The sequence below is a fragment of the Mustela erminea genome, chromosome 3, assembly GCF_009829155.1.
Source record: "Mustela erminea isolate mMusErm1 chromosome 3, mMusErm1.Pri, whole genome shotgun sequence".
Lineage (NCBI taxonomy): Eukaryota > Metazoa > Chordata > Mammalia > Carnivora > Mustelidae > Mustela > Mustela erminea.
In genome coordinates, this window is record NC_045616.1 from 101862470 (window position 1) to 101874995 (window position 12526).

The 12526-nt window shown below is 35.7% G+C and overlaps 1 protein-coding gene across 1 annotated transcript in view; it reads right to left on the reverse strand.

Annotated features, from left to right (window-relative positions):
* C3H5orf47 (chromosome 3 C5orf47 homolog) overlaps positions 1 to 12526 on the reverse strand; it is a 38060-nt gene that overhangs the window by 10568 nt on the left and 14966 nt on the right. The window lies entirely within an intron of this gene.

Consider the following 12526-nt stretch of genomic DNA (forward strand, 5'->3'; position numbering starts at 1 on the left):
CCCACCACAGGCTCTATCAGCGTGAGGCTGTCCTCATGCTCCCTCTCTTGCAGTCACACCTGTGACTTTAAATACTGTTCCTATACTGGTAACTCCTAAATCTATGTCCCAAGCACAGAGATTTGTTCTGGACTCCAGACCCATATATATAACTGTTCCCTGGACATATCCATTCCAATGGATGGGCACTTGAATCTGAGCATGTCCAAAACTGAACTCCTGATCTCTCACCTCAAATAGTCACCTCCTCTGGCTTTGCCTCTTGGTGAATTGTGCCATTATCTACCCATTATCCAACGAGAAAACTGACAGGAATTCTTGACATCTTATTCCTCACTCCTATATCTAATCACCAAGTCCTGATTATTCTCCCTCCCACATTTCTCTCACATCAGCCCACCCCTCTCTCTCTATGACTCCTGAGTCCACTCAGTCACCCCATCTAACAATTCTCCTTACAACTGTGTTTTCCTCCCCACCAAGCTATTCTTTATACAGTAGTCCAAGCAATTTCTGTAAAACAGAAAGTCTAGTAATGTTATTTCCTTGCTTACAATTCCTTAGAAGGTTTTCCTCTTCTTCTTCTTCTTCTTCACCCCGCCTTCTTCTTTTTCAAGATAAAGACCAAAATCTCAAACTTAGTCTGAAAGGCTCTTTATAGTTTGTCCCCTGCCTATTCCACAAACTTCACCTCCTGCCACCCTTCCCCTTACAGCTATGCTCCAGCTTCCCCGACCTCTCAAACACACTCCTTCCCAAGCCAGCGACTTTTCACATGTTTCCTTTGTGACTCCCTCTTCAGGGAGTGCTCTTTCCTAGTCCTATAATAATTTCTTATTATTCTTCAGAGTCACTTGAACATTACCTTCTCAGAGAAGTCTCCCCGAAACCCCAGACTATATTTTACTCCCCCTTGTACTTCCTGAAAAATAGGACTCTGTTTTCCTATGTTGAAATACCTATTGGTCTTAAAAATTATATGATTATTTGTGTAATCATGGTTTAATGAGAGTAGGGATTTAGTTCTCCCAACCTAAACATCAACAACAAGGAGGTAGATGGGTAAATTTTAGTTCACATCATATAATGAAATCTTATGCAGTCATTGAAATAATGTCATAGAATTTTAGGTAACATGGGAAGTGTTTATTATGTTGAATAAAAAGAGGAAATCAAAATTGAAGAGACATTATGATTTTGACTATGTGAAAATATAAAGACTGAATACCAACTAGAAAGAGAAACAACCAGGGCATCAGTTAAGTATCTGACTCTCTTGATTTCACCTCAGGTCATGATCTCAGGGTTGTGAGATCAAGCCCCATGTGGAATTCTGTGCTGGGCACAGAGCCTGCTTAAGATTCTCTTTCAGGACACCTGGGTAGCTCAGTTGGTTAAGCATCTGACTTAAGCTTGGGTTGTGATCTCACGGTCCTGAGATCAAGCCCTGCATCAGAGTCCCCAGTGGGCAGGGTGTCTGCTTGTCCCTCTCCTGTTGCCCCTCCCCCTGCTTGTGCTCACTCTCTCTCTGAAATAAATAAAATCTTAAAAAAAATTGTCTCTCTCCCTCTCCTTTTGCCCCTCCCTCTTCTTTCTCTAAAACGAAAAATTAAAAAAGAAAGAATAATTGCAAAATGTGACAGAGGTGCTAATATTTCTAAAATGGCGATCATATTACAATATATGAATGTATCCAATTAGCATGTTGTATACCTTAAATTTACACAACGTTGTATGTCAAATTATATTTCAAGAAAAAAGATAGAAAGACATAAAAATGTTTATAGGGTTTTTCTGCAGGATTTTTGGCTGATTTTCATTCTCTTCCTAACTCTCCCTTCTTTGTTCGTCTCCCCCAAAACATTACTTATTTTTAAATAAATAAGGAAAAATGAATACTCTTTTGCTAGAGAAAAAAATCTACTGAGTTCTAAAAAAAAAAAAACAGGCTTAAAAAAAGTAATTTATAAGAGATAAGTAAGCTAACATGGTGAAATCAGATAGTTAAGTATAAGTTCACTAGATGTTACGAACACCTTTAGAAAATTCTTTTTATTCCTCTCTGACACACCAGAAAGGATTAACAGGTTGTAAACATCTATTGTTATTTGTCTTCCAACCTTATTGAAATATAATTAATAAGCATTATAAATATTTAAGGTGTACACTGTGTTAATATCGGTATACACTGTGAAATAATCACCACAATCAAACTAAAAGACCCATCACCTCATATAGTTACCACTTTTTTCTATGTGTGGTGAAGACATTTAAGATCTATTTTCAGGGCACCTGGGTAGATCAGTCAGTTAAGCATCTGTCTTTGGCTCAGGTCATGATCCCAGAGTCCTGGGGTTGAGCTCCTCTGCAGGGAGCCTGCTTCTCCTCTTACTCTGCCTCTCTCCTCCACTTGTGCTCGCTCTCTCTCTCTCTCTCTCTCTCTCAAATGAATAAATAAAATCTTCCAAAAAAAAAAAAAATCTACCCTCACCAAATTTCAAATATATGATATGGTATTATTAACTACAGTCAGCACACTGTACATTAGATTTCCAAAACACATTTATTTTGCATAACTGCAAACTGCATCATTTTGCAAACTTTGTATCCTTTGAGCAGCATCTCTCCATTTCCCCCACTCCCCTGCCCCTGGACAGCATCATTCTACTCTCTGCTTCCATGAGTTCAACTCCTATAGATTTCACATATAAATGAGATCAGGAAGTATTTGTTTTTCTGGGCCCGGCTTAATAACTTAGCATAATGTCCTCTAGGTTTAATCATGTTGCTATAAATAACAGGATTTCCTTATTTTTTTTAAGATTTTTTATTTATTTGACAGAGAGAGATCATAAGTAGGCAGAGAGAGCAGGGGAAGCAGGCTCCCCACTGAGCAGAGAGTCCGATGCGGGCCTTGATCCCAGGACCCTGGGATCATGACCTGAGCTGAAGGCAGAGGCTTTGACCCACTGAGCCACCCAGGTGCCCCAGGATTTCCTTCTTAAGACTGAATAATATTCCATGTATGTGTATGCATATATACAGCTGACCGTTGGACAATTCAGGGATTAGGGGCACTGATCTCCCACACAGTCAAAAATCTATGTATAACTTTGACTCCCCCAAAACTTAATTACTGTACTAACAGTCTACTATTGACCAGAAGGCTTACGGGTAACATAAATAGTTAATTAACATATATTTTTTATGTTATATGTATTATATACTGTATTCTCACAATAAAGAAATGTTAGAGAATGTTAGAGAAAATTTCAGGAAAATCATAAGAAAAAGAAAATAAACTTATAGTACTATCCTGTACCTCCCTCCTTCTTTGGCCTTAGGACATTGACCTCTGCAGAATGTTCTTACAGTTTTTTTAATGTATCTGCATGTCTGACTTCCTTACTTCAGGTTTGTAATTATATATTACCTTCTGCGTGAGACCTTCACTTCACCTCCCTACTTAAGACTGCATCCCTTGATATACCTTCATCTCCTTTATTTTTCTCCATTGTATTTTTTAGCATTTATTTATTTTATTATCTGTTTTACCCCAAGGACAGAGATTTTTGCATGTTTTGTTCACTTCTGTTCCTCCAGAGCCTGGAACAGAATCTGGAACATAGGTACTCAATAACTATTACATAAATAGAGTGAATGAATGAATGTCCCACTAAAACCTGACTCAGAAAGGCAGAAGACTTCTGACTAGATGTCACTGCACCTCCACAACCTCTGCCCTGGGCTGTTACATAATTGAAGACTCCCACCTTCAGGCAGGAGTGGGTAGTACACATTTGTTAACTGCACTACCTTTTGTTTGGATAATTCCAGTTTTCATCTGGTCTCTGTCTCTTGACATCCAGAAGATCCCATTTCAGGGTGATTGTTTAAAACAAAAACAAAAAATTGCATAAAATATTGGGACTAATAGTCACCCAAAGTCAATTAGGTTATTTCAGGTTGTTTGAAAAATATATCTGAACTTCACCAGATTCCTGAAATAATAGGGTCCAATAAGGACACATTAGGGTCACAGAAAGGCCAACATGACAACTGACATTTAAATGGAGTCATTTGAGATTCTACTGGAGCACTTTCACAAATATAAAAAACCTCCCCATACTCAGATTCTTAGAAAGTATAGAATAAGGTAAATGATACTTCTGAGGCAGCATCAGGTCCTTCAATTTGATAATTGGTTGATTAATTGGATTTTATTCTGTAACTTTTCTAGGAATATAAAGTATTTCTATATACACAATCAGGTTTCTGAAAGCATAGAAACCAGAGAACTCACTTAGGATTATTATAATTTATCATCAATAAAATTAAGCAGATTGAGCAAGTGGCCAATGTATTTATAAAAAGGCAAAATAAAAAAAATCTAGGCTCAAAATGTGTTATTCCCAGAAATGTGGATATTTTCCCCACTTTACTTAACTTTAAAAAGTACAGAATAAAACAAACCACAGTGAAAGTCAACAATATACATGAATGTTAGCAATGTGTTAAAAAGTAATATCAATATAATATTAAAAGTCCAAAAAGATTATATGCAGCATGTCCTCATTAGAAAATTAAATAATTAGATTTATAATACAAGTTTTAGGGGATATGATTATAATAAAACTATAAAAAGGAAAGTAGTCCTAGGATCATAGGCATAGGAACAGTAAGATGGTTATCTTGAATAGGAAAGATAGGGAGGATGGGTTGAAGGTACTGAACAATGTGATTAGATATAACTAAATTTCAAGATACTGTTGTGGGGGTATGTTCACAGTTGCTTATTGTATTATTTAAAATAATTAAAGCAGACCATGCACTGATCAATGAGAATGTCATGAATCAAAGATTAGTCATTAATGAAATGTATATCCTTGAAATCCATAAATTTGACAGGGGACAGACATGGTGATCAAAATTCCATGATGACATGAAATTAAATATAGTCAAGAAATAGTCAATGGCCCAAATTTCTGGATTCAGCTTAGTATGTACTAGAAAGAGCATCACTCCCATCCCAACCACCACAACAACAAAACAAAAGCTGAATATCTATAAAAATCACAATTTTTCTTTAACCCATCAGAGTGCTGAGGTTACAGTGCAACCAACTTACCTGAAAGCTAAGGAAAGATAGGCATGTGAGCACTTGCTTACCTGGGATAGATGCCAGACACTGCACAAGTTGCTAAGAATAATTAAAATTTAAATGGATTGCTAAAAGCTGAATTTGAGGCAGTATGAAAGTATGGAATCCCCAGGAACAACAGACAGGAGAATTTTCACCCACTCACAGGTACTCTCCACATGTTTTACCATGTGCTCACAAGAAAGAGTGTGGAAAGAGCAAAAAGCTAGAGAAAGCCTCCTTCATGGTGTAGAACTTGGATAGGAAAATAACAGCACTATAGAAAAGGCACAAACTTCTGTTCATGTTTCTCTTCCCTATCTCTAGTAGGAAAGGTTGACGACATGCATAACCAGATGAGAAATTTCATCAGAAAAATTAAACATTTAGAAAAAAATCAAGTGAAAATATTAGGAACAACAAGAACAAAAAAGTTAGAATACAAAAATTTTAATGCTAGTAAACAGAGATGAAGAATATCCTCTGAAGGCTCATCAGCAGACTTGAAACAATGGTGGAAAGAATTAATGAACTTGAAGATATATCAACAAAAATTGCCCAAACTGAAACAAAAGATACAGAAGAATGCAAAAAAATAGAACATTCATAAGCTGTAGGACAATATGAAACATCTAATAAATTGTAACTGGAATACTAAAAGGAGAAGAAAGAAAACATGAAATGGAAGAAATATTTGAACAGATAATGGCAATTTTTCCAAAAGTAATAAAAGACACCAAACCAAATATCCAAAAAGTTCAAAAGACACCAGAGATAAAAACAAAAACAAACAAACTGAAACAACTTAGGTCAGATTCAAACTGCTGAAGACCAAAAAGAGGGAAACTCTTAAAGGTATCCAGAGACAAAAGAAACTTCACATACAAAGAAGCATGTCAGAAATAACAACAGACTTCTCATCAGAAACTATGCAAGCTAGAAGACAATGGAGTGTCGTCCTTAACATTCTTAAAAAGAAAAAGTGCTATGCAGGGAAAAGACTCTCCAAAAATAAAGACAAAATAAAGAATTTTTTTTCAGAGATACAAAATAAGAGTAATCATTACCAGCAGACATGCACTGTAAGAGATGCTAAAGGAAGTTCTCCAATCAGGATGATAGTAGATAAAAACTTGAATCTACACAAATAAATGATCAATGGATATGGCATAAATTAAGGTAAATATAGAATTCATTTTAAAATTATTTTTAATAGTTCTAAAAGATTATTTGAAGGCAGACCAAATAATTTAAGATGTATACTGAAAACATGAAAGAGACCACTATTTTTTTTTTAATTTTTATTTAAATTCTAGTAGTTAACATACAGTGCAATATTCATTTCGGGACTACGATTCAAAACAACACCCAGCACTCATCACAAGTTCCCTCCTTACTACCTATCACCCAATCTAGGCCATCTTCCACCTTTCTTCCTCCATCTACCCTCAATTTATTCTCTATTGTTGAGTCTTTTATGGTTCGTTTCCCTCTCTCTCTCTTTCTACCCCCATTTGTTCATCTGTTTGATTTCTTAAATTCCAAATATAACTGAAATCATATATTATTTGTCTCTCTCTGACTTACTCATTTCACTTAGTATGATATACTCTAGCTCTATCCATGTCATTGCAAATGGCAAGATTTCATTCTTTTTGATGGCTGAGTTATATTTGTGTGTGTGTGTGTGTGTGTGTGTGTGTGTGTGTGTGTGTGTTATCTATTCATCAGTTGATGGATATTTTCATCTCTTTCCATAGTTTATTATTAATGGTTATATACATTGGGGTGTGTGTACCCCTTCAAGTCTGTATTTTGGTATTCTTTGGGTAAATACCTCATAATGTAATTACTGGATCATAGAGTAGTTCTATTTTTAACTTTTTGAGGGACTTCCATATTGTTTTTCAGAGTGGCTACATCAGTTTGCATTCCCATCAGTAGTGCAAGAGGGTTTCCCTTTTTCCATATTCTTGCCAACACGTGTTGTTTCTCATATTGCTAATTTTAATCATTCTGACAGGTGTGAGGTGGTTTCAATATGTATTTCCCTGATGATGAATGACATTGAGCATCTCTTCATGTGTCTATTAGCTATCTGGCTATCTTCTTTGGGAAAATGTCTATTTATGTCTTCTGCTCATTTCTTAAGTGGATTATTTTTGGGTGTGTTTGTGTTGAGTTTGATAAGTCTTTAGATTTTAGATACTAACTCTTTATCAAATATGTCATTTGCAATTCCATTCAGTAGGCTACCTTTTAGTTTTGTCAACTGTTCCCTTTGCTGTGCAAAAGCTTTTTATCTTGAAGTCCCAATAGCTCATTTTTGCCTTTGTCTCCCTTGCCTTTGGAGATGTAATCTAGACAGAAGTTGCTGTGGTCAAGGTTGAAGAGATTGCTGCTTGTGTTTTCCTCTAGGATTTTGATGGATTCCTTTCTCATATTAGGTCTTTCATCTACTTTGAATTTATTTTTGTGTATGGTATAAGAAAGTGGTCCAGGTTCATTCTTCTGCATGTGGCTGTCCAGTTTTCCAACACCATTTGTTGAACAGACTGTCTTTTCTCTGTGGCATACTCTTTTTTGCTTTGTAGAAGATTAGTTAACCATATAGTTATGGGTCCATTTCTGGGTTTTCTCTTCCGTTCCACTGATCTATGTGTCCACTGCTCTATGTGTTTGTGCCCATACCATACTGTCTTGATGACTGTAGCTTTGCAATATAGCCTGAAGTCCAGAATTGTGATGCTTCCAGTTTTGCTTTGCTTTTTCAGGATTGCTTTGGCTATCTCGGATCTTTTGTGATTCCATACAAAATTTAGGATTGTTTGTCCTAGTGAAAAACTGTTAGTATTTTGATAGAGATTGTATTAAATGTGTAGATTGCTTTGGGTAGTATGGACATTTTAACCACTAAATTCTTTTAAAGATGTAATACAAAATAAGCTATGGTAGGCAGACTTCTAAGACAAGCCCCTAATGATCTCCTCTTCTGTAATCACTTCTTCATGTAATTGCTTCCCCTTGAATATGGGAGGAAACTAATGACATGCTTCAAACAAATTTCTCAAAATATAATTTTATAAAAGTAATGTAATATCACTTGTATGATTTGTTTATAAAAGACTGTAACTTCCACATTGCTACAGACTCTATTTTGGAGAAGCCCAAATGGCAAGAAACAGAGGGTGGACATAAGCCAACAGCTAGCAAGAAACTTAATGTTGTTCATAACCAATAAATAAACTTGAAAGTAGATCTTTCTCCAGTTGAGACTTCATACTAGACCAGAGATACTAAGCTGATACTTGGAACACTTGGAAAAGACCATGAAGCAGAGGATTCAGTTCAGTTGTGTCTATATTTGATTGTAGAAATTGTGATAATAAATGTATGTGGTTTTAAATTACTAAGATTTGGGTATGCAGCAGTAGATAACTAATACTTAAGCTAAGAGTTTAGATAAAAAGGAGTAATAAAAAATAACCAATCCAAAAGAAAACAGAAAAAAAAGAACCAAAAGAGACAGAATCAACATAATATAGATATCTAGGTGTCAGAATTTAATCCAACTGTATCAATAACTGCATATACTGTAAATAATCTAACCATATAAATTAAAAAACAAAACTTGCCAAATTGGATTTTTAAAATGATAGGCTTTCTACAATAAATGGACCTTGAATATAAACACAGACATATTAAAAGTAATAGGATGGAAAAGGATACACCATGCAGTGCTAATCAAAAGGCTGACAATACCTATGTTAACATCAAAGTAGACCTCAGAACAAGGAATATTACCAAGAATACAGAAAGACATTATGTAATAATAAAGTTGCCAATTTGACCTTTATCATAGGTCACAACAATGATTTATGTCTATATGTGTATGCACCTAATAACACTGCATGAAAATATCATTACCTTGATACTAAAACCAAACAAAAATTACAATAAAACTATAAACCAATATCCTTCATGAATATAAAATACGAATATAAAAAATCCTCAACAGAATAACAAATCAATTCTGATCATACATATATATGATCAGAATATGTTTTATACACACACACACACACACACACACACAGAGTCACAACCAAGCAGGGTTTACTTCAGGAATGCAAGGCTTACTAAAGTTTTATAATCAATCAATATCATTCACCTTATTATAGCTTCATGCACTTCTTTCAAGCCCCATCCACTCCTTAAAACCTAGAACCCACTAATCTGTTATTTATTTCTATAATTTTTCCATTTCAAGAATGCTACATAAATGGAATACAGTATTTTGTGATTGACTTTTTTCATTCAGCACAATTCTCTGGAGATTCATTTAGGTTTTTGTGTGTATCAGTAGTTTGCTTCTTTTTATTGCTGAGTAGTATGGCATGCTTTCGTGACCATGGTTTAATTATTCATCCACTGAAAGACACCTGAGTTGTTTTCAATTTTGGGCTATTATGAATAAAGATGCGGGATGCCTCTGTAGCTCAGTCGTTAAGCGTCTGCCTTCTGCTCAGGTCATGATCCCAGGGTCCTGGGATCGAGTCCTGCTTTGGGCACCCTGCTCTGGGGGAGCCTGCTTCTCCCTCTTCCACTCCCCCTGCTTATGATCCCTCTCTGTCAAATAAATAAAATAAAATCTTTTTTTTTTTAAAAAAAAGATATTTTAAGTATTTTTGTACTTTATTTGATGAAATAAAACTTACCCACTTTGAACTCTCTCCTTAATTCTAGATCATTAAGAATTTCTCCTATATTTTCTTCTAAACGTTTTTTTTGTTTTATACTTTACATTTACATGCATGATCCATTTGGAGTTATTCTTTTATATAAGGTATGAGGTTTAGATAGAGGTTCATGTTTTTGCACATGGATATCCAGTTGTTTCAGCACTGTTTAATGAAATGACTACTTGTCTTCATAGAACTGTCTGTAAATTTCCTTTGTAAAATTTGAATTGAGACTTATGTTTCTAGGAAAATAAAATAGATATACTTTTCCCTATTCCTCCCACTAAGTATTAAAAACTAAAAACCTTGGATATTATATATAAAACAAACAGAATACAAATATGTAAAGAAGAAGACAAATCAGCTAAGGACCTCAAGGCCCAAATAACAACACAGTGGTAAGTTTCTGGAGTTTTACTTTGTTTTTTGGTCTCAAATATATATCCCAGACTTGCAGCAGACTGAAAATGCCAGTGGGCACAAACAAAAAAGTCCCAATAAACGCCTGCTCCATCTGGAAAAGGATAGCCTAGAAAGACAGAAAATTTTACTAACTTCTCTTCACCAGCCAAACACCACAGAAAAAAACTGGATCCTAAACAACACCCATGGCAGCAAAGGCTGAGTGGGGAACCCAGACTTCCAACTTTCCCCCAAATCAAAGTGCCCCCATAACCCAATGAGATTATGTGAGAAAAGGCCAAATAGGGAGCCAGAATTCTCCACCCTATTGGCAAGTAATGAGCCTTATCTTTCTTCCCCCACTCCCTGACCACCTCTACCATTACTGACTCAAGTGTCAATGGAGATCACATGAGAAGCAGGACGGCAGGAAAAAGAAAACAGAGAAATGAAGAAAAATTAGAAAACATAAAATGAAATGGAAGAGTTAAACCCTCATATATCAATATCAAATATAATGAATGATACAGCCAAATTGAAAGTGAGAGGGTGGAAAAAATATATTAAAACAAAGCAGAAATAGTTATATAAAGATCCTATCAAGTAGACTTAAGAGCAAAGAAAATTACCAGAGACAAAGAGGAACATTATATAATTATAAGGGGTCAATCTACCAAGAACACATAGCAAAACTAAATATGTGTGCACCAAATAATATACAAGATATGTGAAGATAAAGCTGATAGAACTTAAAGAACAGACAAATTTACAATTAAATTAAAAAAAAATGCAACATATCAAAATCCGTGGGGTAGTTAAAACAGTGCTGAGAGGAAAAATTATGGCACTAAATGCATACATAAGAAGAGAGGAAAAGTCTCAAATCAATAATCTAAGTCTCTAGTTTAAGAATCAAGAAATCAATCAATAAATAAACAAGCAAACCCAAAGCAGGCATAAGGAAAAAAATAATAACTGAAATTTAAAAACTGAAAACAGAAAGACAATCAAGTTCCTGGGTAGCCAATGATGACAGGTAGCTAACATCAACTGGTCATTATTCTTAGTTGTTCAGTGTCTCTTCTCATGAGTGTTAGCATGTGAAACAAAAATCTTCACACTTTGTCCCTCCCCGTATGTCCATCCATATACCTCTAATCTATACCTTACCTTTTTGTCTCCAATATTCATCTTTCTTACCAAGCTCTAGATAAAATGGCCAGGCCACTGAAATTCACAAAGATTTTCACCTTGAGACACTCCCCCTATACTACAAAGTGGATGACTAGGTGTGCGGCTTGCAATACCACACGTGTCCCTTTCCAGTGTCTTTCAGGGCCACTCTGGAACATGGTCATAGTATTGCCACCATCTCTATTGCTTTGTATGCACAATTGAGCCAATCCATTCATAAACCAAAGCTCGGACTTTTCCTCCTCTTTCATCTGATTATATGGGACTTCTCATATTGGCCATAGGTGCAAGCAAGGGGAGGTGAGCTAGTATAGCAGATGTGGGTAACCTGAGGATTGGACTACCACCTCACATAGCCTACTTGTGTTCCCTGGTCCTACTTAGGAACCTCTTGCTGGGAAGGTTTCCTTCCCAGATGTACTATTTTCACTTTATGGCAGTCTGCTTCTGGTTATTTTGTTGTTTGTTTGCCTCATGGCCAAGTAAATTTCTCTCCACCAGAGCCCCAAAACATGTCAAAACTGTCTCTCTAAAGGCATTTAATTTTATGTTGTGAACAGCATAGCCTTGATTTGTAATTCCATTATGGGGTCTGTGGTTGGCTTTCCTTATATAAGCTTCATACTACATCTGTTCCTCTTAATGGTATCTCCAACACGATAGGGTTTTCCCAATTCATATGACTCAAGCAGCAGGACTTATACCCCAGGATGAACCTACTGCAGAGCCCTTTCCTGCACTGCATCCCACTCAAAGTTGGCAACGTTCTGTGTCACCTAACATAAGGACCTGGCCAATATTTCTAGGTGAGGAATCTACTGCCTCTAGAACCAAAGAGATCTACTATACATGTGCTTCAATTTTTGTGGTAAAATAATTCAGTATGCATGTGAGGTTTCTTTATGTTTTGTTTTATTTGCCTTTTTCATGGGCAAACCTCTTTTTGACTTCTCTTCCTAAGTTTTCAGTTCCACTTAAGCCTTTAATACAATTTACGGAGAGAGACTGCATCAACAAAAAGCAGGAAAAAATGGTCTAGGCAATAGTT